General features: G+C 36.8%; 1 long non-coding RNA gene across 1 annotated transcript; it reads right to left on the bottom strand.

Annotated features, from left to right (window-relative positions):
* Positions 1 to 1,310: 1,310 nt before the first annotated feature.
* LOC121973463 lies at positions 1,311 to 27,468 on the bottom strand. Its single transcript, XR_006109620.1, has 3 exons — positions 27,260 to 27,468; positions 2,542 to 2,896; positions 1,311 to 1,323 (listed from the first exon to the last, which is right to left on the bottom strand). It is a non-coding gene; the product is annotated as an uncharacterized LOC121973463 (long non-coding RNA).
* Positions 27,469 to 27,889: the final 421 nt, after the last annotated feature.

Raw genomic sequence — 27,889 nt, forward strand, 5'->3', positions numbered from 1 at the left:
TTAACAAGTTCTCATTAGGGCTACAAACAAGCATACAAGCATGTGAACTTGGACTAACATTATGTATAAATTCATACAAGGCATCATCCAATAGTTATGGCCGAAACATACCCTAGCATCATTTTAGGTCATAAAACAACATATAGCAATTGAACCTTGGCTTTCTACTTATCATATTTCATGTAGAGTGACATGAGCATGTTTAATTTAAGTCCTAGGGTTTCTAGGGCATCTAAACCTTCATGGCCGAGACTTACAATGGTCCATTTAGGTCATGAAAAAATCATACAAGCATGTGACACAATCAATAGGTTATCATATTTTCATAAGAAGCATTTTAACACCTTTGGTTTAAATTCTAGGGCCTCTAGGTCATTTAAATCCTATTTGGCAGAAACTCATCAGTGTTTAAACTTGCTTCAAGTAACATAAAAACATATGAAGTCATACAAGTTTCATAGCATGTGTAAAGACAAGCATAATGAGCATACATATGAATTGTGTCTTAGGCTTTCTAGGTTTCTTTTTCTCTTTTTCTTTTATTTTTTTCTCATGGACGAAACCTACCATTCTTTAGCTAGGTTTTTAAGTGGCCTAAAGCATGAAAAACCTAAGTAAATTTCATGGTAAAATTTACTAAGAAACATATATATAAATTTGGTTCATGAACAAACTTGGACTCTTGTGGTCATACATGTCATATGTCATATAACAAATTTTTCTACACCCTAATTAAGCATGAGGGCATTAGATAACTTTCATATCTAAACATCACAGAGGTCTTGAGCATATTAAAGTTTTGTTTAAGCTTTTCTAATCTATCCATTTCATCATGGCCGAAAACCCTAAGAAAGAGTTCATGAAGTTCTAGCAATATTCAAACATACAACTTGTAACGACCACCCTTCTTACTACTACTACTCTCTAAGGATGACCGTTACTTAACTACTAACTCTACTTAACCGGTGTGATTAAAAATCACGTGGAAACCCTACCGAAAAATTTCGGCAGAGTCTCCCCTGTACCGGTGACCATAATATACACAGTCACAGGCGGCTGGAACACATATCAAACACACAAAAGGAATAACATCACCACGCAGTTTAATGAAATCAAATCATGCAAGCAATGAATAGAGGAAACAAAATAAAAACATACAATTAACTAACAGCGGAAGACTAAATGACTCATCTAATACATTCTTAATAAATGACGATCTTAATAAATTCCTAAACTAAGTCCCAAGGCTTCCATAGTCCTGGCATCACACACCATCCGCGCCACCTTGTCGCCTTCCTTGCTAAATCTTCTCTTTTCCTTTATCTGCAGTAAGAGGAAGTGTAGTCTATAAGCAAAATTTGCTTAGTAAGCGCTATCTAACTCACAAAACTCGATATGCATGTATATAAATAAAAACATGCTAAAACTGAATGCTAACATGAATAGCTACTCATGCTCATAAATAGCAAATAACAGTAAGCTAACTCATGCTCTTCTAATAGTAAAGAAACATACTGAAAGGCTAAACATGTAAGACAAGTCTATACTATCATGCTAGCATAAAGAATTTAACTCACTGAATTCTAAACACTTTCTGATTCTTATTAAACTTGCTTAAAAACTTATTCTTTTATTTCACTTAAAAACTTATTCTTTTATTTCACTTATTTAAAACTTATTCTTTAATACTTGTAAACTTTTGTAAACACATTGTTTTATTAGTTCAAAAGCTTATACTTATAATACTTCAAAATAATAATCAACTTCTTCTTGGGCCCAGGCATAGTACCATCTTATGCGCGTTCCCTAATAGGTTGGGGTAGCGAGCCACCAATCCTAAAAGAGCAGACCTCGGTCTACCAGGGCCGAGACCTCGGAATTTGTTTAACGACAACCTCGGAAGTCGGGTACTAGCCTCTTCTTAAAAGTAAAATACTTATAATCTTAATTACTTCTTCTTTAAATGCCTTGGCATTTTAATAGGCATCCTGTGTGCCAAAAATCCCTAAAGTCTCGACTTTGGGATCTACTTAAGGCCTCGGCCTTTTCTTTTCTTTTCTTTATCTTTCTTATACTTTTCTTTATCTTTCTTACACTTTTCTTTATCCCAAAATACTGTTAGGGTATTTTTCATATGCATCTATGAATGAAATTAACTATGTAACACATAATCATGTATAGAATACAAAAGAAATCTACACTTAAGCTCAATAAAAATGCTTAATAAAATTCTGCATTATAACTTAATAAAATCTGCATGTCATACTAAATTGAAGTGCCTAAAAATAACATAGTACAACACTTAAAACCTCATGATAATTAACTCTTAAAACAGAAATCAAATATACTCTTATGCATCTGGTATTTACTAGTTTTGTAAGTTGAGTTAAGCATGGATAAGCTTCGAAACTTCTAAGGAAAAACAAACTAGAACTAGAGACATAAACCTCATACCAAAACTGAAATACATTTAACAGAACTTAAACTAAATGCTAAAAGAAAATCTGAAACTGTACAGCAAGTTCCAACTCAAGCTAAAACCTGCTGGGATCTTCTCTTCAAACCTATGTAAAGCTTGTTTTGTTTCATGGTATACTAGTACAAGAACTTAATGGATCTCTTCTCCTCTTCTTTATCAAACTCACAGCAGCAAGGGAATATTAACCAAGCATGCTTATCACGGTCACACAGAAAAATCCAAATTAAAAGCTACAAATGCCAATTTCAAAGCTTGAAAGGAATCTTTCCACATACTTAACCTCTACCGTTCTTCCCCTTTCTTCCCTTGGGACTTACGGCAGCAACACAAAACAAACTATCCTTACAACATGCTACGAAATCATGGAAAACAAGAAATCCGAGAGCTACTCTTACCGCAGGTGAGTAAGCGTCTTACCTGATTCTTGAATTCAAACCGAAGGAGAAAACCTCTAGGGTTCGCGGAGATACTTCAAATTCCAACCCTTCCTCGTGCCCACGAGCTCTCTTCAACGAGGAGACCTCGAATCTGTGAAGAACCGACGGAGAGGAGTGCTCGCCGACCGCCGGAGTTGAGCCCTAAGCTCGGCTTCGTTTCCGCCCGAGAAGGAATCGCCGCCGCGCCATCGCAGAAGGGAAGAGGAGAAAAGGAGAGAAAGGTTCGGGGAAAAAGAAACTTAAGTTCTCTTTTCTTATCACTAGGGTTTCAATTTTAACATATATATATATCTCGCACCCTACCTTTTCGCGAAATACTCGCGAAAGAGTTGGTTGGCTGCGGTTTTGACCAAGTCCCAGGTCGCAGCTTCAATTCCTCAGCCGCGCACTTTTCGTTTCGATTTATTTTCAATGTTCCTAACTATACCTTATATAAATTTGTTCTCACATCTAGTTAACAAATCGAGCATAGCTCGGTTGGTCGGGCCGAGTTCTGCTTGGGCCGAGGAGCTCGGTTCGAAACCCAGCTTCTTCAACTTATTTTCCTTGCTATTATTCTCCATTACCATTTTCTACATCATATACATCTTATCTCATATATTATTAACAAAACAGCCATAGCCCAGATGGTTTAGCCGCGTCCGGTTGGGTCGTGTCTGACCCGAGACCACGGGTTCGAGACCTAGCTTTAAACACATTCGGTTTTTTTTTTTTTTAAACTTCTTCCTCTTGGTAAAAATACCAAACGAGCTCCAAAAATTACATAAAAATACTCTATAAATTCCTAAAAATCTCTAGAATATTTCTATAACATTTCTAAATATTTTTAAGAACGTTTAAAACTCCTAATGGAAAAAATTGGGTCGTTACACAACTCTTTTAAGATATTTGTATTCTATCACATGAGCATGTTTATTTAAATTTAAGGGTCTTCCTAACCCTAAACCCTTTCTTGGCCGAAACATATGAGTGGATTTTCTTTTAGTTCAAATATCTTCTAAACAAGAAAACTAATACATGATCCCTAATATTTCATAGGGAGAACCTTGTACTAGTTGGGTAAAACAATAAATTTCCCTAGCCTCTTAAAAATATTTTTGGCCGAAATTCTAGGGTTAAGTACTTCTCTGATCAAGCATCATATAGGTATAAAAACATGAAGAAGAACCCTTTTCCATGGCATAGAAAATCTATCATGTAGTGAAGACTAGTTAAACATCACTAGATTTTTGAAAGCTCTTCTTAGCCGAATTTTCTCAAACTTGTTTCTAGGTTTTAAAATCCTCATAAAATCCGAAAAACACATAAAAGCCTTGTACCACAGGTGAGGGGAAGCTTACATCCTTTTCGCTTGTGGATCTAAGGTATGGTGAAGAAGAAGTAGCCTCTTCTTCTAGTTCCTTTCCCTTGATTCCTTTGCTAAGTCCTCCTTGTATCTTAGGCTTTTTCTTAGGGAAAAATTTGGCTTTGGGGCTGAAGGTGGAGGAGAGGGGAACTGAGGTTTCGGTGAGGGAGAGGAGAGAATGAGAAAAATGAGAGAAAATAGAATTTTCCCTTTACATATTCTCTTTTATGTTAAGGGGGAAGAGGTAGCAAACTTAGTTTTTTTGCTTTCCTTCTCCCTTAGCCTTTTTTTCTATTTTATTTTTATTTTTATTTGTTTATTTATCCTCATCATTCATGGTGAAATAAGGGGGAATGAATCCCCTTAACTCCTCTTTAAGATTTCGGCAATATCAAAGAGGAAGAGGGAGAGAAAGGGAGGAAGGCAAGTTGCCTTTCTCTTGCTCTTTTCTTGTTTTCTTTTGGCTATCTTTTATTCTCACCTTTATCATGAGTTTCCCTCCTTTGCTATCAATATATTCTCTCTATCCCAATTTATTTCTACTAATTAATTCTATGAATTGTAATATAAGAGGTTCAAGGTTCAATCCTTGACCATCACTTCTTTTTATTTCATTTTATTTCTTTTTACTTCAACTCACTTCTTATTATTTTTCTAAGGCAAATTCATCATTCTCATATTTATTCTTAAAGCTTAGTGGGTGTTACAACCCTTACCTTTGAATTCCTGATTTTAAACTGAGTCACAGATTTTAGAATTCAGCAATGTATGTTGGAATTGATCCTTTGAATGCTGATTCCTTTGTCTAAGTTTCTGATTAATGGGATTTCAAGTGGAATTCTGTTAAGATATGTTCCTTACTCCATGCTAATACTTCCATGATTTGAATTGAGATCACAACAAGTGAAAACTAAAGAGGATGACTACTGCAAAAATATAAATGAATAAAGAGCAGAAATTTAGAGTGTAGAATTCTGCAGAATAAGGAATGAAGCATTTCTGTACCCATTTGGAAATCAATTTTAAGGAGCTAGAGTTGATGAAACTTGGAATTCTTTCGAGTATGCATTGATAGAGATCTTAAGAAGTAAGATGAAGGAGTATCAAGATTTTTGGCGGCTAAACAATACAAAGTTGATACAAAGTAAATTGATGTTGCTGAATTCCCAGAAATGATTTCTGAAATTTAGTCCAGCAGCAGAAAGTTTCTATTGTAATTCTGCATTTGTTGGAAGTTGCATCACTCTTAGTTAGTGTGGAGTAACCATAAACCTAAAAGAGAATTTAAGCTGATGCTCTAAGTTGCTGATTTCAGATGTTGTTGGAAGTAGAAGCTGATTTCTGCAATTTGTTACTGGAATTTTGGAGCAAGAGCAACAGATTAGGAACTGCAATTTTTTTTATTTGAGTGTGCCAGTTTTGTATCAATCTCCACAACATTGGTCCCTTTTGTTTTCAGTGACAACAACATAGACAATCTGATTTCTGATATTGCTGTTGTTGTGTTTCTGTAAAGGGTAGCAGTTGTGTATCAATTTGGACTAGTTATGTGCCAACTTTCTGTACAGCTTCCTGGTTATTGTTAAACTCAAAAGTGGATTTTAGCATGGTTGAATGTGATGAGTGCTGGGAAATTCAAAGAAGCTGGAAATTTAGAAATGCAGAATTTGGTATCAAGGTGTATCAAAAATCAGAAAAATTTAACTCAAAGTCCATCAGCAAGATGAAAGTTGTATTGCTGCTACCTCAATCTGTATTTTCAGTGCAGTAAATTGTAAGATGGGTCCTAAGCTAGTATCAGAACAAGATCAAGTGTTGATCAACAGTAGAGCAGTCCCTGTAATTGAGCATTAACATAGATCTGCAGCGTACCAAATTCTTTATGTAGATTCCTTAAAGCTTACATGCTGAATTTGTCAAGAGGAATTTTGTTAAGAGCTGTTCATTTTCTAAAATGCTGAAATTATATCCTGTTTAGTGCCAATATTTTGTGCTTTTGGATGTTATGTCAAAGGGCTGCTGTTGGAGTCAATTTTTTTTTAGGAATGAAGTTAACTGAATGGAGAGTTATGCAGCTAATGAGAAACTTAAAGTTGCTGAAGTTGGAATTCAAGAGCTCCAACTAAATGATTGCAATTTTCTGTGATAATAATCTAAGAGGATTTTCCTACACTTCTAACTGGGGAGTTTCAGAACTGAGAAGAAAAGCTAGAAGTGGCCTCTGTTATGATGAATTCAAATATGCAGAGAAAGAAAGACAAAGGAAAAATTGCAGTAAAGAAAAGCAGTGACTACAATTTGGCCAATGGATATCAGAACTGTTTTGTGCCAATAATTGATGCTATTTTTGATGGAATCAGTTTTAATTCTGTGTCCTTATCAGTATAATGTTGAAGTGAAGTTTTAATTATTCCAGAGCTGTTTGATACCCTTTGTTATACTTAATTCTTCATGATTCAAGCAAATACCTTAAATAAAGAGTATCAAATTTCTGAAACTGCAATTATAAATTGCATTATAGATATTATCAAAACTGTTCAAAACCAGCAAACCTTAAATCCAATTTTTGAATTGAGTCCTTGATCTGATTTTCTGAACCTTTTTGTTGAACTGTTTAAATGAATACAGGAGATCTACCAAAGAAGGCCTCAGAATTGATTAGTTTTGGCTTAAGAATTTGAGTTTGAACAAGGAAAATGCTTACTGATACAAAAGTCTGATGTTTGAATCTGTAAAGACAGAAACAGAGAAAAAGAAGAAAAAATCTGCAGTTTGGATACAAGAAATGTGTCTGGAAGAGTATCAAGATTGGAAATTCATGATTTGCTGCATTGTCCGAGACGACCAAATTTTAAGTGTGGGGGAGGGAACTCTTCTCCATAAGTTGAGTTGAGATTATTTGAGTCTCCAAGTGATGGAATTGAAGTGGAAAAACAGTGAAAAAAAGGGGCACATCAAAAGAGTATCAAATATGGAAGATAGAGTATCAAGATTCTATGTTAGCCATCAAATTGAAAGGGAGGTTAGCTTGATATTTTGAATTGGTAACGACAAATGGTATTCATCTCTTTTCACATCATAATGGTCAACTCATCAAGTATATTCCTCCAATACTCTCATCTTCTCATTTTCTTCATTAAATACTTTTCTTTTGCCTATTTCACTTACTTTTATTGTTCTTTTTCATGCCATTTTGATTCTTGTTGATAAATCCTTTTGATTCATGTATGCTATGTTTATAGTGGTGGAGAATTAGAAAATAAGCAAGCTTATGGTAGTGAAATGTTGTGAGTGACATTGAGTGAGTTCCACTAATATGCATTTTTGAGTGTGAGGGCTAGAATAGGTGAATACCTTGTGAGATTGCAACTTGCTTAATTTTTCAATTGGATTGAAACCACCATATTTACTGATTATTGTTTGAATTGTATTCATGATTGTTTGTGATCTTTAAGATGACCTTAGTTAATTACCTTTTACTATCTTCTAGGTATTACTAGGGAATTTTGTGGAGATGATTTTTAGTTTTCTTGACTTGAACGGGACGCCCAAGATTAAGTGTGGGGGATTTGATAACCATGATTTTTCTATATTGTTTTAATTCATAATGTATATTTTTCATGATCTTTTCATAACTTAATTTCACATTTTACCTCATATTTCATAATTGCATATGATTTTGGACCTAATTACAAATTAGCCTATTTTCATGGTATTTGATGCTAATATTTTATTATTATTTTGTAGGCATCAAAAGGGTCATGGACCCAATCAGATCAGGCCACGCTTGGGCTTAAATCTAGGGCTAAACGAAGCGATCAAGCCTTGAAGTGTTTTGGACCGTCCATTAAAGATCAAGTAGATCTGAGTCATCCGTTGAAGATCCGGCTCATCCAACCTAATGAGGAGTAGATCTGGATCATAGATGAAGATCAGTACCTTTTGATCCAGATCGGAGATGTTTTCCACCGTTGATCAAGCGCCGAGAATCCTTAGCCGTCTGATCAGAACTGAAGTTGTTTAAAACGTTGAGAAGCTACAATGTACACTTGGGCTCGGCGTGTCGTGATTTTGCTACAGTAGTTCTTCTTCTTCACCACTACACCAATGCTCCTGTTCCTCAAAACCAGATCTGAGAGCTAACTTCTTTAACGACGACGATCTCCAGCTACCGGCGTTCATCTTCCGGTGATCAGAGAGTGCTGGAGGGAGGTTTCTCGGCACGTCTTGGTTATGTTCATCGCCGCGATCCTGTGTAAGGGAGGTTTCTTGTTCAGCGATTTTCACATCCAACTGAGCTAAGAGGGAGGTTTCTTTGAGTCTTAGATCTCATTCCAACTTCCATTCCATAACATAACTTGAATGAATTGGCCATTTGATCCGGTTTGCAAAATTCACAGAGTCAAGCTCTGTTTTCTTTGGCTGGTGAGATTATCAGAAGGATGGGAGTTAGAGGGGAGGTTTCCAAAGACTATGAGCACCTACTGGTAATAGTTGGAGGTTAGAGATTAATTGTTGAAAGCTTGAGGGGAGGTTTCTTCAAGCATTTCTGTTGCTCGGCAGATTGTAGAGGTTTGAACTTGGATTTGGGTAGTGGAATGTTTAGGGTTTATGTTTTCTTTTAAATCATTCATGAATTGCTCAGATCTGAAGATCTGATAGGTAGCTTACACTTTAATCTTTGAATTTCCTTTCTTATTTCAGTTCTTGTTTGAATTTTCTTTGAAAACCCATATATGATGTCTTTCCTGTAATTCTGATTTTGTTTATGTGTTGCAATCCGAATCTTGATGAGAAATTGCATTTTAGATTCTGTTTGAATTAGAATTTCTGTTAACACAAGCTTGTTTAGTTTTGGTAATTTAGTTAGTTAATTCTTGTTCTTTACATTAGATTTGTGGTATCCGAGATGGAGTTTCAATGTTGAATGATTGACTTGAAATTCGGATTGTTTACTTCGGTTGTATGTTAATGATCATGTGTGAGAATAGATAATTTGTGAGTTGAAATTCTTGAGTTAATGATGATAGATTGATGCTAATTTGATGAAATGGAGGTGATAATGTTTAGAGGAGATCAACCTTACTTGAATCTGTTCTTGATCTCATGCGAAGAACTCAATTTGAATCAATTCTAGGATATGTATACATTTACTAGTTATCCTTGGAAAAATATGACTTGGGACTCATTACTACAACACTTGTCTTAATTTTAATGAGTTTCAATCTTTATTAATTTGGAGTGCCTCGTGACATGTGAAAAGGCCGACACCACACATCCGGTCTTCTCCACTCAGGAATCACACATCCTGACTTATCAAAATCACACATATGGTCTTCACCTATTGGGAATCGCACATCTCGACCCTTGCCAGAATCCTACATCTGGATTTTAACCTAATGGGAATTGAACATCCTAACTAGGTTTAGTCAAACCTACACACTCGGTAGCAAGGTTAGATAGCAACACATCTAACTTTAACCTATTTGCCATTCATCAAAACTTAGGTTTGACTATTGGTGCTGACTGGACCAACAAACTATGCTGACGTGGTGAGTTCTCGTCAAAACTTCATCCTTGAAGTTTATCCACGTCTGGGTATCCAGACCCCCTCCGGGCTCTTGGACCATTGACGTGGGTCGACCAGTCGTCACGCTCCAGCTCATCATGTCGATGAGTTTTGTCCGTCCAGGCACCTGGTGTTGGTTGCTACTCGAAAAACCTAGAGGTTCCACTGTACAAAAATTTTGTACAAAGGTCTGAACCTTTTCCTAGCTACCATGTGTTCTTTTAAATTAAATTTTGGATCACCTGCGGAACTTAACACGTTTGATCCAAAACTTAATCTCTTCGTTCTTTTAGGTTTTGGCATGGGTCTCCTGCGGAACTTAACACATTCGACCCAAATCACCTTAAGTTATTAATTCCATTAAATATTAATTTCCATAATTGGTTCCCAGTACTAACGTGGCGAGGCACACGACCTTTTTGGATATGGGAGCAACCACCACCGACTAGACAAAACCTTTTATGGAAAGCTAATATTTAATTTCCTAAAATAACTTTAGGTTAACCGAAAAGAACAATCAAATCACAAGGAAAAATAAAAAAAAGAACACAACATCGAAAAACATATTCGAAACACTAGAATCGTAAGCCTCTTGTATTTGGTATTATTTCCATAAATAACTAGTATGATGCGGAAAGGAAAAATTACTAGTTATACCTTCTAGAAAGACCTCTTGATCTTCTACCGTATTCCTCTTCTAACCTCGGACGTTGTGTGGGCAACGATCTTCCGAGATGAGAAACCACCAACCACCTTCTTCTCCTCCTAGCTAAGTTCGGCCAACAATAAGGAAGCTTTACCAAGGATGAATAACAAAACACCAACCAAGCTCCAAGAGATGCAAGCTTTCTCTCCTTCTTCTTCTTCTTCTCCAAGTAGTATCCGGCCACCACAAGAGCTCCAAGGGAGATGAAGCATTCGGCCACCACAAGAGGAAGAGAGGGAGAGGATGATGGCCGGCCACAACACCAAGGAAAAGAGGGAGAGAAATAATAGAGGTTGTGTCCCATGAAGGCACCCCTACCCCTTCTTTTATATTCCTTGGCTTTAGCAAATAAGGAAATTTATTTATAATAAAATTTCCTTAATTTTCTTTGACAATAATTAATTAAGAAAAATTTAATAAAATTTCTTAATCAACTAATCATGGCCGGCCACCTCAAATAGAAAAATTAGGAGAGTTTCAATCAACAATTAAAACTTCTTTATTTGTCTTTGGAAATTTTAAAAAATTAAATTTCCCTTTATAATCCCTTCATGGTTGATAAAAAGAAATTTCTATAATTTTAATTTTTCAACACGTGAATAATTTTTAAAGAAAAAAATAAAATATCTATCCAATCTACAAATAAGGAAAGAGATCTAATCTCTTTCTTTAATCTTTTGTAGATCCTTTTAAGAGAGATATTTTAATTTTAATTCTCTTTAATAAATTATATCTTCCACATAATAAAAATTAAAAATAAAAATCCTTTTTAATTTAATTATGGCCGGCCCTCTCTAGCTTGGGTTCAAGCTAGGACCATGCTTAGGCCGGCCCTAGCTTGATTCCAAGCTAGCTTGGCCGGCCCCCTTTAGGTGGGTATAGAAGGTGAGTATAGATGGGTATAATACTCTATAAATAAGAGGCTACGATAGGGACCGAGAGGAGGAATTGGTTTTGGTCTCCCGATCATCCGTGTTCATTTCGAACACACAACTTAATTTTATCAATAATAATTCATTCCACTAGAGAACTATTATTGAACTACCGCACCAATCCCAAATTACATTTTTGGGCTCCTTCTTATTATGAGTGTGTTAGTCTCCCTGTGTTTAAGATATCGAATGTCCACTAATTAAGTGAGTTATTGACAACTCATTTAATTAATATCTTAGTCCAAGAGTAGTACCACTCAACCTTATCGTCATGTCGGACTAAGTCCACCTGCAGGGTTTAACATGACAATCCTTATGAGCTCCTCTTGGGGACATTATCAACCTAGTATCTCAAGGACAAAGTTTCCTTCTATAATCAACAACACACACTATAAGTGATATCATTTCCCAACTTATCGGGTTTATTGATTCATCGAATTAAATCTCACCCATTGATAAATTAAAGAAATAAATATCAAATATATGTGCTTGTTATTATATTAGGATTAAGAGCACACACTTCCATAATAACTGAGGTATTTGTTACTTTATAAAGTCAGTATAAAAGAAACAACCTCAAATGGTCCTACTCAATACACTCTAAGTGTACTAGTGTAATTATATAGTCAAGATAAACTAATTCCTAATTACACTACGACCTTCCAATGGTTTGTTCCTTTCCATTTTGGCCGTGAGCTACTGTTTATAATTTATAAAGTACTGATAACATCATCTTTTATATGTGACACCACATACTATGTTATCTATAATATAAATTAATTGAACAACTACAAAAAAATGTAGATAAATTGACTAAATGTGATTCTTTATTTAACATAAATGTTTACAAAAGTTTAGGCTTTTAGTATACACTCCAAAAATCTCCCACTTATACTAATGACTAAGCTGCCATATCTTCTACCATACATCTGATTCTCATTCCCTCCACATGCCGATCGAAAGCTTTCGCCGGAAGGGCCTTAGTGAAAGGATCTGCTAGGTTATCCGCTGATGCAATCTTGGCGATGACAACTTCTCCTCGCTTCACGATATCTCGTATCAGGTGGTACTTGCGCTCTATATGTTTATTTGCCTTATGAGCTCGTGGTTCCTTCGAGTTTGCAACTGCACCGCTATTATCACAATAAATTGTGATGATTTTGGGTAAACCAGGAATCACATCTAAGTCCATTAGAAAGTTCCTGAGCCATACTGCTTCTTTAGTTGCCTCAGAGGCTGCTACATACTCTGCTTCCATGGTTGAGTCCGAAACGTATTTCTGTTTAACACTCCTCCATGAAATGGCTCCACCTCCTAAAGTAAACACATAGCCTGATGCAGACTTACTGTTGTCCCTATCTGATTGGAAATCTGAATCCGTGTAACCCACAGGGAGCAAATCGTCTGCTTGGTAAACTAGCATATAATCTCTAGTCCTTCTCGTGTACTTTAATATATGCTTTACCGCATCCAATGTCCTTGTCGAGGTTACTCGATATCTACGACCATGCCCACGACAAAACAAATATCATGGTATATAGCATTGCATACATAAGGCTTCCTACACCGAGGCATAAGGAACCGCTTTCATGTCTTCTATCTCCTTTGATGTCTTAGGAGACATCTCTTTAGATAGAGCTATTCCATGCCTAAAAGGTAAGAAACCTTTCTTGGAATCCATGCTAAAACGAGCAAGGATTGTATCTATATATGAAGCTTGGGATGACACAACATTCTTTTCTTGCGATCCCTTATTACTTTGATCCCAAGAATGTACACACTCTCCTAAGTCCTTCATATCAAATTGTTTGACAACCATACCCTTCGCCCGATAATATCTTGACATTGTTGCCAATTAACAAAATATCATCTACGATAGTACAAGAAATACCACCACGCCGTTACACTTCTTATATACACAAGACTCATCCGGACTTTGAATAAATCCATATGACTGGATTACTTCATTAAACCGGATGTTCCAAGATCTTGAAGCTTGCTTCAGTCCATAAATGGACCGATTGAGCTTGCACACTAGATGCTCTTTGCCTTTTTCAATGAACCCTTCTGGTTGCTTCATATGGATGTTCTCTTCAAGACTTCCATTAAGGAAAGCTATCTTGACATCCATTTGCCAAATTTCATAATCCATATGAGCAGCAATGGATAAGAGTATCCGGATAGACTTAAGCATGGCTACCGGTGAAAAGGTTTCCTCATAATCGATTCCCTCTTTCTGAGTGTACCCTTTCGCAACAAGCCTGGCTTTGAAGGTTTCTACCTTCCCATCTGTCCCTCTTTTCCTTTTGTAGATCCATTTGCATCCAACGGCTTTTACACCATCAGGTGGTTCTACAAGCTCCCAGACCTTATTAGAGTACATAGACTCTATTTCAGAATTCATCGCCTTTTGCCAAGATGCTGCATCTATATCTTGGAGTGCTTCGTCATATGTCCGGGGATCAGGTTCATGTTTACCTGGGATCAAGTCCGAAGACTCTCCCAAAAACATAAATCTCTCAGGCTACCTTACAACCCTCCCACTACGACAAGGCACTGTCTGTGGTTGTGTATCATGTGTGACACGTGTTGCAGTTTCTTGTGGTACTTCATCTTGTACTGTTGGTACTAAAATAGACGTGTCCTCTCTTTGTTAGAGTGTATACTAAAAGCCTATCTTTTGGTATAAATATTTATCTAGAAATAAGAATCACATTGGTCAAATGTCTACATTTATGATAAATGTAGTTGCTCAATTAATTTATATTGTAGATAACATGGTGTGTGGTATCACATACAGAAGATCATGTTATCGGTTCCTTATAAATTATAAACAGTAGCTCACGACCAAGATGGAAAGGAACAAACCATTGGAAGGTCGTAGTGTAATTAGGTATTAGTTTATCTTAACTATATAATTACACTAGTACACTTAGAGTGTATTGAGTAGGACCATTAGAGGTCGTTTCTTTTATACTGACTTTATAAAGGAACAAAGACCTCAGTTATTATGGAAGTGTGTGCTCTTAATCCTAATATAATAACAAGCACATATATTTGATATTTATTTCTTTAATTTATCAATGGGTGAGATTTAGTTCGATAAATCAATAAGCCCGATAAGTTGGGAAATGATATCACTTATAGTGTGTGTTGTTAATTATAGAAGGAAACTGTGTCCTAGTGATCTAGGTTGAGAATGTCCCCAAGAGGAGCTCATAAGGATTGTCATGTTAAACCCTGCAGGTGGACTTAGTCCGACATGACGATGAAGTTGAGTGGTACTACTCTTGGAGCTAGATATTAATTAAGTGAGTTGTCAGTAACTTACTTAATTAGTGGACATTTGTTATCTTAAACACAGGGAGACTAACACACTCATAATAAGAAGGAGCCCAAAATGTAATTTGGGATTGGTGCGGTAGTTCAATAATAGTTCTTTAGTGGAATGAATTATTATTGATGAAATTAAGTTGTGTGTTCGTCATCGGGAGACCAAAACCAATTCCTCCTCTCGGTCCCTATCGTAGCCTCTAGTATATAGAGATTTATACCCACCGCATACCCACCTTCTTACCCATCCAATGGGGCCGGCCAAGCTAGCTTGGAACCCAAGCTAGGGCCGGCCAAGATCAAGTGGATGAGTTATGTAGGTGGCCGGCCAAAGCTTGGGTCCCAAGCTTAGGTGGCCGGCCACTAGAATATTAAAAAGGATTTTTATTAAAATTATTTCTTATGTGGATATCATGATTTTAAAAGAGAGTTTAAAAATTAAAAATTTCCTTTTATAACTTTCTACAAAAGATTAAGAGAAGAGATTAATCTCTTTCCTTATTTGTAGTTTAAAAGGATGGTTTTAATTTTTTGGTAAAAACTTTCCTTATTTGTAAATCATCTACATGTTTAAAAGAGAGTTTAAAATTTGAAATCTTTCCTTATTTGTTGATTAAAGGAGGATTTTAAATTTTAAGAAAACTTTCCTTTTTAACCATGTTCATGATTTAAAAGAAAGTTTAAAAATTAATAATTCTCTTTTATTAGTTTCTACAAAAGATTAAGAAAAGATTTGATATCTTTCCTTATTTGTAGATTAAGAGAGATTTTAATTTTTAGAGATAACTTTCTTTTTATCCACATGTTTAAAAGAAAGATTTTAATTTATTAAATTTCCTTTTTATTAATCACCATGAAGGGAAAATTATTGGAGAAATTTTTTATAAATTTCTGGAGATAAATTAGGAAGTTTTAATTAATTAAAACTCTCCTTGTTTATAGCTTGATGGTGGCCGGCCATGTAAATTGAGAAAAGGAAAATTGTTTTTAATTAAATAAAATTTTCTTTTTCATGGCAAAAGAATTAAGGAAGTTTTTAATTAAATTTCCTTATTTGCCAAGACCAAGGATTATAAAAGAGGGGGTAGAGAAGGCTACATGGTGAACAACCTCTATTATTTCTCTCCCTCTTTTCCTTGATGTTGTGGCCGGCCAACCTCTCTTCCTCTCTTCCTCTTGGTTGTGGCCGAACCTTCTCTATTGGCTTGGAGCTCTTGTGGTGGCCGGATACTACTTGGAGAAGAAGAAGAAGAAGGAGAGAAAGCTTGTATCCCTTGGAGCTTGGTTGGTGTTTTGTTCTTCGTCCTTGGTGAGGCTTCTTTGTGTTGGCCGAACCTAGCTAGGAGGAGAAGAAGGTGCTTGGTGGTTTCTCATCTCGGAAGATCGTTGCCCACACAACGTCTGAGGTTAGAAGAGGAATACGGTAGAAGATCAAGAGGTCTTTCTAGAAGGTATAACTAGTAATTTTTCTTTCCGCATCATGCTAGTTATTTATGGAAATAATACCAAATACAAGAGGTTTACGATTCTAGTATTTCGAATATGTTTTTCGAAGTTGTGTTCTTTTGTTTTATTTTTCCTTGTGATTTGATTGTTCTTTCCGGTTAACCTAAAGTTATTTTAGGAAATTAAATATTAGATTTCTATAAAAGGTTTTGTCTAGTCGGTGGTGGTTGCTCCCATATCCAAGAAGGCCATGTGCCTCGCCACATCAGTACTGGGAACCAATTATGGAAATTAATATTTAATGGAATTAATAACTTAAGGTGATTTGGGTCGAACGTGTTAAGTTCCGCAGGAGACCCAAGTCAAAACCTAAAAGAACGAATAGATTAAGTTTTGGATCAAACGTGTTAAGTTCCGCAGGCGATCCAAAATTTAATTTAAAAGAACACATGGTAGCTAGGAAAAGGTTCAGACCTTTGTACAAAATTTTTTGTACAGTGGAACCTCTAGGTTTTCCGAGTAGCAACCAACACTCTTAGTTCTTCTAAAACAACTTTACTACTGGGCTTGTGATCCATTATATAGTCTTCTTCTAAAAACTGGGCATTGGTGCTAACAATGACCTTCTGGTCTTTAGGACTATAAAATAAACCTCCTTTCGTTCCCTTGGGATATCCCACAAACACTCGAACTTCTGTACGAGATTCTAACTTATCAGCATCTGGTTTCAGCACATGTGCTGAACTACCCCAAATCCGAATATGTCTTAGACTGGGTTTTCGCCCATTCCATAATTCTGTGGGAGTAGAAGAAACTGATTTAGAAGGTACTAAGTTCAGAACGTATACTGCTTTTTCCACAGCATATCCCCAAAATGAATTTGGTAATTCTGAATAACTCATCATTGATCTAACCATCTCCATAAGAGTCCTATTCCTTCGTTCTGCTACACCATTCTGTTGGGGTGTTCCAGGTGCAGACAATTGGGATTGAATCCCGGCCTCTGATAAGTAATTCCTAAACTCTCCTAAGAGGTATTCGCCACCACGAGTGTCTTGATACTTTTACCTAGTCGTTTCTCCACATCAGCCTTGTATTCTTTGAACTTATCAAAGCACTCGAACTTGCGGCGCATTAGGTAAATGTATCCGTATCTTGAATAATCATCTATAAAAGAGACAAAATATTCAAGACCACCTCTTGCTTGGACAGACATAGGACCACACAAATCAGAATGAACCAATTCTAACACTTCTTTGGCTCTATACCCCTTGGCTTTGAACGGCCTCTTGGTCATTTTACCTTCCAAGCAAGATTCACAAGTTGGAAAATTTTCCAACTCTAATGAACCCAAAAGTCCATCGGCTATTAGCCTCTGAATCCTACTTAAGTTAATATGACCAAGCCTTAGATGCCAAAGATATGCTTGATTCATTTCCGAAGGTTCTTTTCTCTTATTTGAGTTAGAAGATGAGTTATAAATTTCCATTTTTTGCTTTGTGGGAGAAATTGGATTTAAAATATATAAATTGCCAACTAATGTACCAGAACAGATAATCACTTTATTTCTCTTAATAACTACATCGTTACTACAGGAAACTGAATATCCATCTAAAAACAGTTTAGAAACTGAAATTAAATTTTTTCTAAAACTGGGTACATAAAGACAATTTCTTAAAACCAAATTTTTATTTCTACTAAAAGATAAGTAGACGTCTCCCACTACAACAGCTGTCACCTTAGTAGCATTGCCCATGTAGACGGTAATCTCTCCTTCAGATAGTCGTCGGGTTTCCTGGAACCCCTGCAAGGAATTGCAGACATGATCAGTGGCTCCTGTATCTACACACCAGGTGCTGGTAGATAACACCGCTAAACATATTTCAACAACTAGAGCATGAGATATACCTTTGTTGTTCTTATTCCTACGAGGACAGTCCGCCTTCCAATACCCTGACTGCTTGCAGATGAAGCACTTGCCCTTCGGCTTCTTCATTCCAGCTTTAGGTCCTGTACTCTGAGATTTATTCACTTTCTTTGTTGAACCAACTTGTTTCTTCTTCTTCTTTCCTTTCGGCTTAGAAGTAGAACCATTTTCAACATAGTGAATATGAGAGTTGTGACGAAACAATCCTTCTGCTGCCTGAAGTTCTGTCAGTAGTTCCGCCAATGAATATACCCTTTTGTTCATATTGTAATTCAGGCGGAATTGCTCAAGACTTCTAGGTAGTGTTTGGAAGATCATATCGATCTGGGTTTCCCCATCAATTTCTCCTCCAAGAATCTGTATCTCGTTCAGATAAGCCATCATCTTTAGGATATGATCCCTCACAGTAGTACCCTCTTGCATGGTGGCTGTCATTATCTTTCTCATGGCTTCTTGTCTGGAAGCCCTATCCTGATTGCCTCTTGCATAGTAGTCATAAGCTGTTGGTAAATCTTGATGCTGATGTTGCAATACATTTGACATTGAAGCCAAAATGTAACACCGCGCCATCTCATCTGCTTTTACCCATTTCCTATGATATTCAATCTCCTCTTGGGTAGATTCACCAGTAGGTGCTTCAGGACAAGGCTCAGTCAGTACAAATTTATAGCTTTCAGCAGTAAGGACAATGTCTAGGTTCCTTTTCCAATCTATGTAATTAGGTCCAGTAAGTCTATTCTGTTGAAGTATGATGGACAGTAGGTTGAAAGTCATCCTAAGAATCACAAATAACTTTTGGTCAGAACTCTAAATTTAGATTAATATTGATTCCTCAAACAATACTATTTTAAATTAACCAACACCTCAAACCACCGTGAATTTTGTATGCCACGATAGTGTGGACGTATACAAATTCAACATTTGTAAAAGGAGGGTTTTAACCCATTAATTTTATTATCTTGTCAACCTAACTTTTTGACAAATAAAATTAATAGTTGGTATCCTTTGGTCACACAAATAATAGCAATGACTTCGATGGGAAGGATACTATTAGTTGTGCCTAAGTGTATACCATTACTTGACACTAAGTCCATTAATAAGATTGTGCCCCTTCCGATGGGGAAGATCACACGCTCTTAATTAACTTCCTATAGTCATCCCAAATGGAAGTTTGTTCTAGTGATCCACAAACAAGCTCATCCGATATGGAGGAAGGCACTCAGAGCCAACGCGCAAGCTTGTTTGCATCACTTACAAACCAGTAATGGAGACTATGGATTTTACTTAAAAATCCCTCTCCCACTTAGTTATTTATAAATGAGGAATTTTAACTATGCTAGCCTACTAAACATGTATACTAACATACACACATAGCACAATATAAAAGCAATAAATAGAAAATCTAATTTTTAACTATTATGGCTTTTATCTATAATTGTCCTCCGTGTGTTGTCATCCCAAGCTGCTGCCATATTTGGCCACCGCCATCGGGTCTAGCTGTCGCATCCATCTTGCTCCTTGTTCCACTGCGCCTCTGGTCCTCAGAAGGTTCCAAGTTTTGCAAGATTCGATCCGCGACATAAATAGAATTTTACAATTTTGATCCTATATTCCATAAAAGGAATGTACATGTATCTAGATCAAAAATAAAATACTAATAAAACTAAATACAGCTCCTGCTGTATTTTATAATACAATCATGCACACACATATAAATGCCCTTAACATGTCCAAGGATCCAATCACACACATAAAACTATAAGCCATAATAGTTGGATCCTGCATCCACAAAGTTAGCACATCCTACATTATTCTGCCTAAATTATGTATGACATGTGCATAATTAAACTAATACCAAATACACAGAGGCAAAACCCTAGCTCTGATACCAATTGTTGGTTGCTACTCGGAAAACCTAGAGGTTCCACTGTACAAAAATTTTGTACAAAGGTCTGAATCTTTTCCTAGCTACCATGTGTTCTTTTAAATTAAATTTTGGATCGCCTGCGGAACTTAACACGTTTGATCCAAAACTTAATCTATTCCTTCTTTTAGGTTTTGACTTGGGTCTCCTGCGGAACTTAACACGTTCGACCCAAATCACCTTAAGTTATTAATTCCATTAAATATTAATTTCCATAATTGGTTCCCAATACTGACGTGGCGAGGCACACGACCTTCTTGGATATGGGAGCAACCACCATCGACTAGACAAAACCTTTTATGGAAAGCTAATATTTAATTTCCTAAAATAACTTTAGGTTAACCGAAAAGAACAATCAAATCACAAGGAAAAATAAAACAAAAGAACACAACATCGAAAAACATATTCAAAACACTAGTAACGTAAGCCTCTTGTATTTGATATTATTTCCATAAATAACTAGTATGATGCGGAAAGGAAAAATTACTAGTTATACCTTCTAGAAAGACCTCTTGATCTTCTACCGTATTCCTCTTCTAACCTCGGACGTTGTGTGGGCAACGATCTTCCGAGATGAGAAACCACCAACCACCTTCTTCTCCTCCTAGCTAAGTTCGGCCAACAATAAGGAAGCTTTACCAAGGATGAAGAACAAAACACCAACCAAGCTCCAAGAGATGCAAGCTTTCTCTCCTTCTTCTTCTTCTTCTCCAAGTAATATCCGGCCACCACAAGAGCTCCAAGGGAGATGAAGGATTCGGCCACCACAAGAGAAAGAGAGGGAGAGGATGATGGCCGGCCACAACACCAAGGAAAAGAGGGAGAGAAATAATAGATGTTGTGTCCCATAAAGGCATCCCTACCCCTTTTTTTATATTCCTTGGCTTTAGCAAATAAGGAAATTTATTTATAATAAAATTTCCTTAACTTTCTTTGATAATAATTAATTAAGAAAATTTTAATAAAATTTCTTAATCAATTAATCATGGCCGACCACCTCAAATAGAAAAATTAGGAGAGTTTCAATAAACAATTAAAACTTCCTTATTTGTCTTTGGAAATTTTAAAAAATAAAATTTCCCTTTATAATCCCTTCATGGTTGATAAAAAGAAATTTCTATAATTTTAATTTTTCAACACGTGAATAATTTTTAAAGAAAAAAATAAAATATCTATCCAATCTACAAATAAGGAAAGAGATCTATTATCTTTCTTTAATCTTTTGTAGATCCTTTTAAGAGAGATATTTTAATTTTAATTCTCTTTAATAAATTATATCTTCCACTTAATAAAAATTAAAAATAAAAATCCTTTTTAATTTAATTATGGTCGGCCCTCTCTAGCTTGGGTTCAAGCTAGGGCCGACCACCCTAAACCATGCTTAGGCCGGCCCTAGCTTGATTCCAAGCTAGCTTGGCCGGCTCCCTTTAGGTGGGTATAGAAGGTGGGTATAGATGAGTATAGTACTCTATAAATAAGAGGCTATGATAGGGATCGAGAGGAGGAATTGGTTTTGGTCTCCCGATAAAATTAAGCATCTCGTGTTCGCCCCGAACACACAACTTAATTTTATCAATAATAATTCATTCCACTAGAGAACTATTATTGAACTACCGCACCAATCCCAAATTACATTTTTGGGCTCCTTATTATTATGAGTGTGTTAGTCTCCCTGTGTTTAAGGTATCGAATGTCCACTAATTAAGTGAGTTACTGACAACTCATTTAATTAATATCTTAGTCCAAGAGTAGTACCACTCAACCTTATCGTCATGTCGGACTAAGTCCACCTGCAGGGTTTAACATGACAATCCTTATGAGCTCCTCTTGGGGACATTATCAACCTAGTATCTCTAGGACACAATTTCCTTCTATAATCAACAACACACACTATAAGTGATATCATTTCCCAACTTATCGGGTTTATTGATTCATCGAACTAAATCTCACCCATTGATAAATTAAAGAAATAAATATCAAATATATGTGCTTGTTATTATATTAGGATTAAGTGTAACGACCCGCCTTCTACTGACTAGGTTGTAAGGCGAATCGCTACAATACTGCTGTACTAACTGTACGGAAAACTGAGCTAATTTAAAATTTGCTAAACTAATTACTGTGAAGTCTTAACTTGACGTTCTAAGAGTACCTAAGTGTTGTACACATGCTAGGAGAGACAATCTATGCCTCTTGGATGTCCTGCTAGCTGTAATCAGACATTTCAACCGATCCGTGAGTCGATTGAGCCATCGGAATGATTCATAGATCGTTCCAGCTGATACTGGCACGGAGGCACCCTCTGGATCGGTCGGAAGACCGATCAGTGAGCCTCCGTGCTTCTACTGCGTTCTGTACGCAACTGGATCGGTCTACCGACCGATCCAGATGGTCCCTGATCGGTCAAGGAGACCGATCGGTGACCATCTTTCGCGACCCAGCAATTCTGTACGCCGCTGGACGTAGCTGGATCGGTCTACCGACCGATCCAGGAGTACCCTGATCGGTCGGTAGACCGATCAGTGCACTTCCTATGTTTCTGTTCGCATCTGGATCGGTCGGCTGACCGATCCATAACCCTTGTCAACTCTCTGTTCGTGCCTGGGTCGGTCGGCTGACCGATCCAGTGGCACCAACCCATTTCTGATCGGTCGGCTGACCGATCAGGGTTTCTGATTTCGAACCTGACATTCTGAATTCAGAAACTGGGTCATGCCAACTCCACATATAAACTATCTAATGCCTAATAAAAATTCTAACCACTTGCAGTTAACATTCCAGCATGGTTACTGACATTTTAAAACATTCTTTCATAGTTCAATGCGTTCCAAATCTAAATTGCATGAAAATGAAAATATCAAAACTAATAAGCTGAAAGTGCTGAACGTAAATGCTAATGAGTTCTAATGCATAAATAAAGCTTGTTAGATCCCTGAGATCTTTCATTCCAGTTCCACACACACATCCTCATCTGCATTGACCTCCAACCTCCACTGCTAGTCCATTTTCCTTTTTCCTGTATCTGCAGTATAAGGAGAATAGTATCTGTAAGCTTAAAGCTTAGTAAGAAACCATCTACCTCACTAAAACATGCAATGATGCGATTATGTTTTTAAATCATGCTGTTTGAAACATACTGAATATGCAAGCATGGCATGGCATGGTATCATACAAAGCATAAACTGGAACTGAAACATAGCATAGCATATAACTGAACATGAAACTGAACTAATCATGCATATCTCTAAATCTGTACATGAACTCAACTCATGTAAACTGAACCTGAACTGAACTAAAAGCTAAATTAGTGTTCTCATCACTGGTTTCAAATTTGAAAACTATACATATAATAGATGAAAATACTAAACATGCTGCTGGGGCCCTGGCAACTGTACTTACTGTGCGCGCATCCCTACGAGACCCGGGATTGCAAGTTCCGAATCCAGCAGGGTTACTAGGTTATCTGAACCTAGGGACGACTGTGGGAGTCCAGCCCATGGATATCTGATCCAAGTACAGTGCCAACTGAATAAAAGTAAAATACTGAATACTGTTTTATTTTACTTTGCTGTTCTAGGTTATCTGAACCTAGAGCTAGGTTATCTGAACCTAGAGGCTACTGTGGGAGCCCACCCAATGGATATCTGATCCATATAGCTGTAATAACTGATAATAAACTGAGTAAAATGTTTCTAATACGTTTTACATGCTGTTAGGACGCCTACTGGTGCATCCTTCTGAACTAGGCATTCTACCGAATGCTTGGTGTGCACTTAGAGCACACCCTATAACTGAAAACTGTAAAACTACTAAACTAACGCCAAAACTAACAAGCGAGAGCAATTATACTGCAGGTGAGGGGTTTCTTACCTCGTGTGCAAAGATTCTTACAAATCTAAGCGTTAGGTTTCCGGAGACGAAGACCTTCTCGACGAGCTGCTTGCGTCTACGCGTTCCTCTCGCGGAGGGGAACGTCCTTGTATCGAAGATCTTGCCGGAAGGTGCTCTCGTGACCCTTAGGGAAGGAACCCTAGGTTCCTTTTTGCTTGTGCTTGGGGCGCCGAGAGAAGAGAGGAACCGAGAGGAAGAGAGGCGTGAGGGCTTCGGTGGAGAGGGATTTTGCCGAACCAAACTTCTCAAATAAACCAAACCCTCTTTAAGTTTTTAATTTATATTAAGTGGTTTAATGAACCCAACTCTAATATAAATATATTTGGTTCTCCTTTCTTTCAGCACGGCCCTGCTGGGTACACCGGTTACTAAACTTATCCGTAAACCATAGGTCTCGGATTCGATTCCCGCCTAAGCTATTTTACGGTTCCAATTATTTTTGCTACTTCCGCTACTCGGAAAATTCTGGAAAAATATCTAAAAATTCCAGAAAAATCATAGAATAATTCTAAAATAAATTCAGGAATTTTTCGGGCTTTACATTAAGAGCACACACTTCCATAATAACTGAGGTATTTGTTCCTTTATAAAGTCAGTATAAAAGAAACAACCTCAAATGGTCCTACTCAATACACTCTAAGTGTACTAGTGTAATTATATAGTCAAGATAAACTAATTCCTAATTACACTACAACCTTCCAATGGTTTGTTCCTTTCCATTTTGGTCATGAGCTACTGTTTATAATTTATAAGATACTGATAACATCATCTTCTATATGTGACACCACATACTATGTTATCTACAATATAAATTAATTGAACAACTACAAATAAATGTAGATAAATTGACCAAATGTGATTCTTTATTTAACATAAATGTTTACAAAAACTTAGGCTTTCAGTATACACTCCAACACCTGGAGCAACTCCGGGTGCCCAGACAACCAGGGTGCTTGGCCCGACACCTCCCTTGCGAAAACTCATCCAAGCACCCGGAGCAACTTCGAACGTTTGAATTGATTTTTCTGCTACCTCTACTTCTTGCAAAATAAAGTTAGTCTAGATAATAATATATGAAGTATAATAAGTTATGATAGCTTTCGGACAGTCTGGTCCTGACTTTGAGTTTCGCTAAAACTCTAGGTCGGACTGACGCCTACTATTCCCTCTTCGGGGAACACGCCCTCACCTACTCCTCTCAAGAGAGATTATCTTTTTCCAGATCGGTCTTCTAGACCATCTGGACTTTTGCTCATCATCCAAGACATTAGGTGTAACGACCACCCTTCTTACTACTACTACTCTCTAAGGATGACCGTTACTTAACTACTAACTCTACTTAACCGGTATGATTAAAATCCTTGAAGAAACCCTACCGAAAAATTTCGGCAGAATCTCCCCTGTACCGGTGACCAAATCAACAATACAAACAAACTATACTTAGCCACAGGCGGCTGGAACATATATTTTCACAACCAAAAGGAATAACATCACCACACAGTTTAATGAAATCAAAGCATGCAAGTAATAAATAGTGGAAACAAAATAAAAACATACAGTTAACTAACAGCGGAAGACTAAATGACTCATCTAATACATTCTTAATAAATTCTTAAACTAAGTCCCAAGGCTTCCATAGTCCTGGCATCACACATCCCTCGAACACCTCCTTGTCGCCTTCCTTTCTATATCTTTTCCTTTCCTGTATCTGCAGTAAGAGGAAGTGTAGTCTATAAGCAAAATTTGCTTAGTAAGCGCTATCTAACTCACAAAAACTCGATATGCATGTATATAAATAGAAACATGCTAAAACTGAATGCTAACATGCAAAGCTACTCATGCTCATAAATAGCAAATAACAGTAAGCTAACTCATGCTCTCCTAATAGTAAAGAAACATACTGAAAGGCTAAACATGTAAGACAAGTCTATATTATCATGCTAGCATAAAGAATTTAACTTACTGAATTCTAAACACTTTCTAATTCTTATTAAACTTACTTAATAACTTATTCTTTTATTTTACTTATTTAAAACTTATTCTTTAATACTTGTAAACTTTTGTAAACACATTGTTTTATTAGTTCAAAAGCTTATACTTATAATACTTCAAAATAGTAATCAACTTCTTCTTGGGCTCAGGCATAGTACCATCTTATGCGCGTTCCCTAATAGGTTGGGGTAGCGAGCCACCAATCCTAAAAGAGCAGACCTCGGTCTACCAGGGCCAAGACCTCGGAATTGAACACCTGGATTTGTTTAACGACAACCTCGGAAGTCGGGTACTAGCCGCTTCTTAAAAGTAAAATACTTATAATCTTAATTACTTCTTCTTTAAATGCCTTGGCATTTTAATAGGCACCTTGTGTGCCAAAAATCCCTAAAGTCTCGACTTTGGGATCTACTTAAGGCCTCGGCCTTTTCTTTTCTTTTCTTTATCTTTCTTATACTTTTCTTTATCTTTCTCACACTTTTCTTTATCCCAAAATACTGTTAGGGTATTTTTCATATGCATCTATGAATGAAACTAACTATGTAACACATAATCATGTATAGAATACAAAAGAAATCTACACTTAAGCTCAATAAAAATGCTTAATAAAATTCTGCATTATAACTTAATAAAATCTGCATGTCATACTAAATTGAAGTGCCTAAAAATAACATAGTACAACACTTAAAACCTCATGATAATTAACTCTTAAAACAGAAATCAAACATACTCTTATGCATCTGGTATTTACTAGTTTTGTAAGTTGAGTTAAGCATGGATAAGCTTCGAAACTTCTAAGGAAAAACAAACTAGAACTAGAGACATAAACCTCATACCAAAACTGAAATACATTTAACAGAACTTAAACTAAATGCTAAAAGAAAATCTGAAACTGTACAGCAAGTTCCAACTCAAGCTAAAACCTGCTGGGATCTTCTCTTCAAACCTATGTAAAGCTTGTTTTGTTTCATGGTATACTAGTACATGAACTTAATGGATCTCTTCTCCTCTTCTTTATCAAACTCACGGCAGCAAGGGAAAATTAACCAAGCATGCTTATCATGGTCACACAAAAAAATCCAAATCAAAAGCTACAAATACCAATTTCAAAGCTTGAAAGGAATCTTTCCACATACTTAACCTCTACCGTTCTTCCCCTTTCTTCCCTTGGGACTTACGGCAGCAACACAAAACAAACTATCCTTACAACATGCTACGAAATCATGGAAAACAAGAAATCCGAGAGCTACTCTTACCGCAGGTGAGTAAGCGTCTTACCTTAGGCTTTTCTTGGACTTACAGCCGGAGAAGAAAGCTTCCAATGCTTCTAGGGCTTGCGGAGGATCTCGCAAACTCGCCCTCTTCCTCATGCCTACTGTTCCTTCTTGACGAGAGGAGCTCGAATCCAAGAAGAGCTCGTGGAGAAGTCCCCTTTGGCCGGCCGCTGAAGAGAAAACCTTAATCTCTTCTCGGCTTCGTTTTCGCCCGATCCCGCGAGGAAGAAGGAAACGGGATTTTAGGTCACCGGAATTAACAAGTAAGTTCTCCTTTTTTATAATCTCCATATTATGTTAACTTGTTAAATAAATTTTCTTACCTTTTCTAAACAAAACTGACAACTGGTTCACTTGGTGGGCTGCGTTCTGCTTAAAGCCCAACTCGTGGGTTCAAATCCCAGCTGCAACCATTTTATTTCCTATTATTTTATTGTTCCTACCTACTACTTAATACTAATTTATTTCCATATTTGATTAACAATGACCGTTGGCAGAGTTGGTTGGCTACGTCCGGTTAAGATCTGGTTCAAGTCCGAGGTCTTGGGTTCAAAACCCAGCTTCAACATTTTTCTTTCTCCTTTTTTTTTTAAACTTCTTCCTCTTGGTAAAAATACCAAACGAACTCCAAAAA

This window comes from Zingiber officinale, chromosome 4A, assembly GCF_018446385.1.
Source record: "Zingiber officinale cultivar Zhangliang chromosome 4A, Zo_v1.1, whole genome shotgun sequence".
NCBI lineage: Eukaryota > Viridiplantae > Streptophyta > Magnoliopsida > Zingiberales > Zingiberaceae > Zingiber > Zingiber officinale.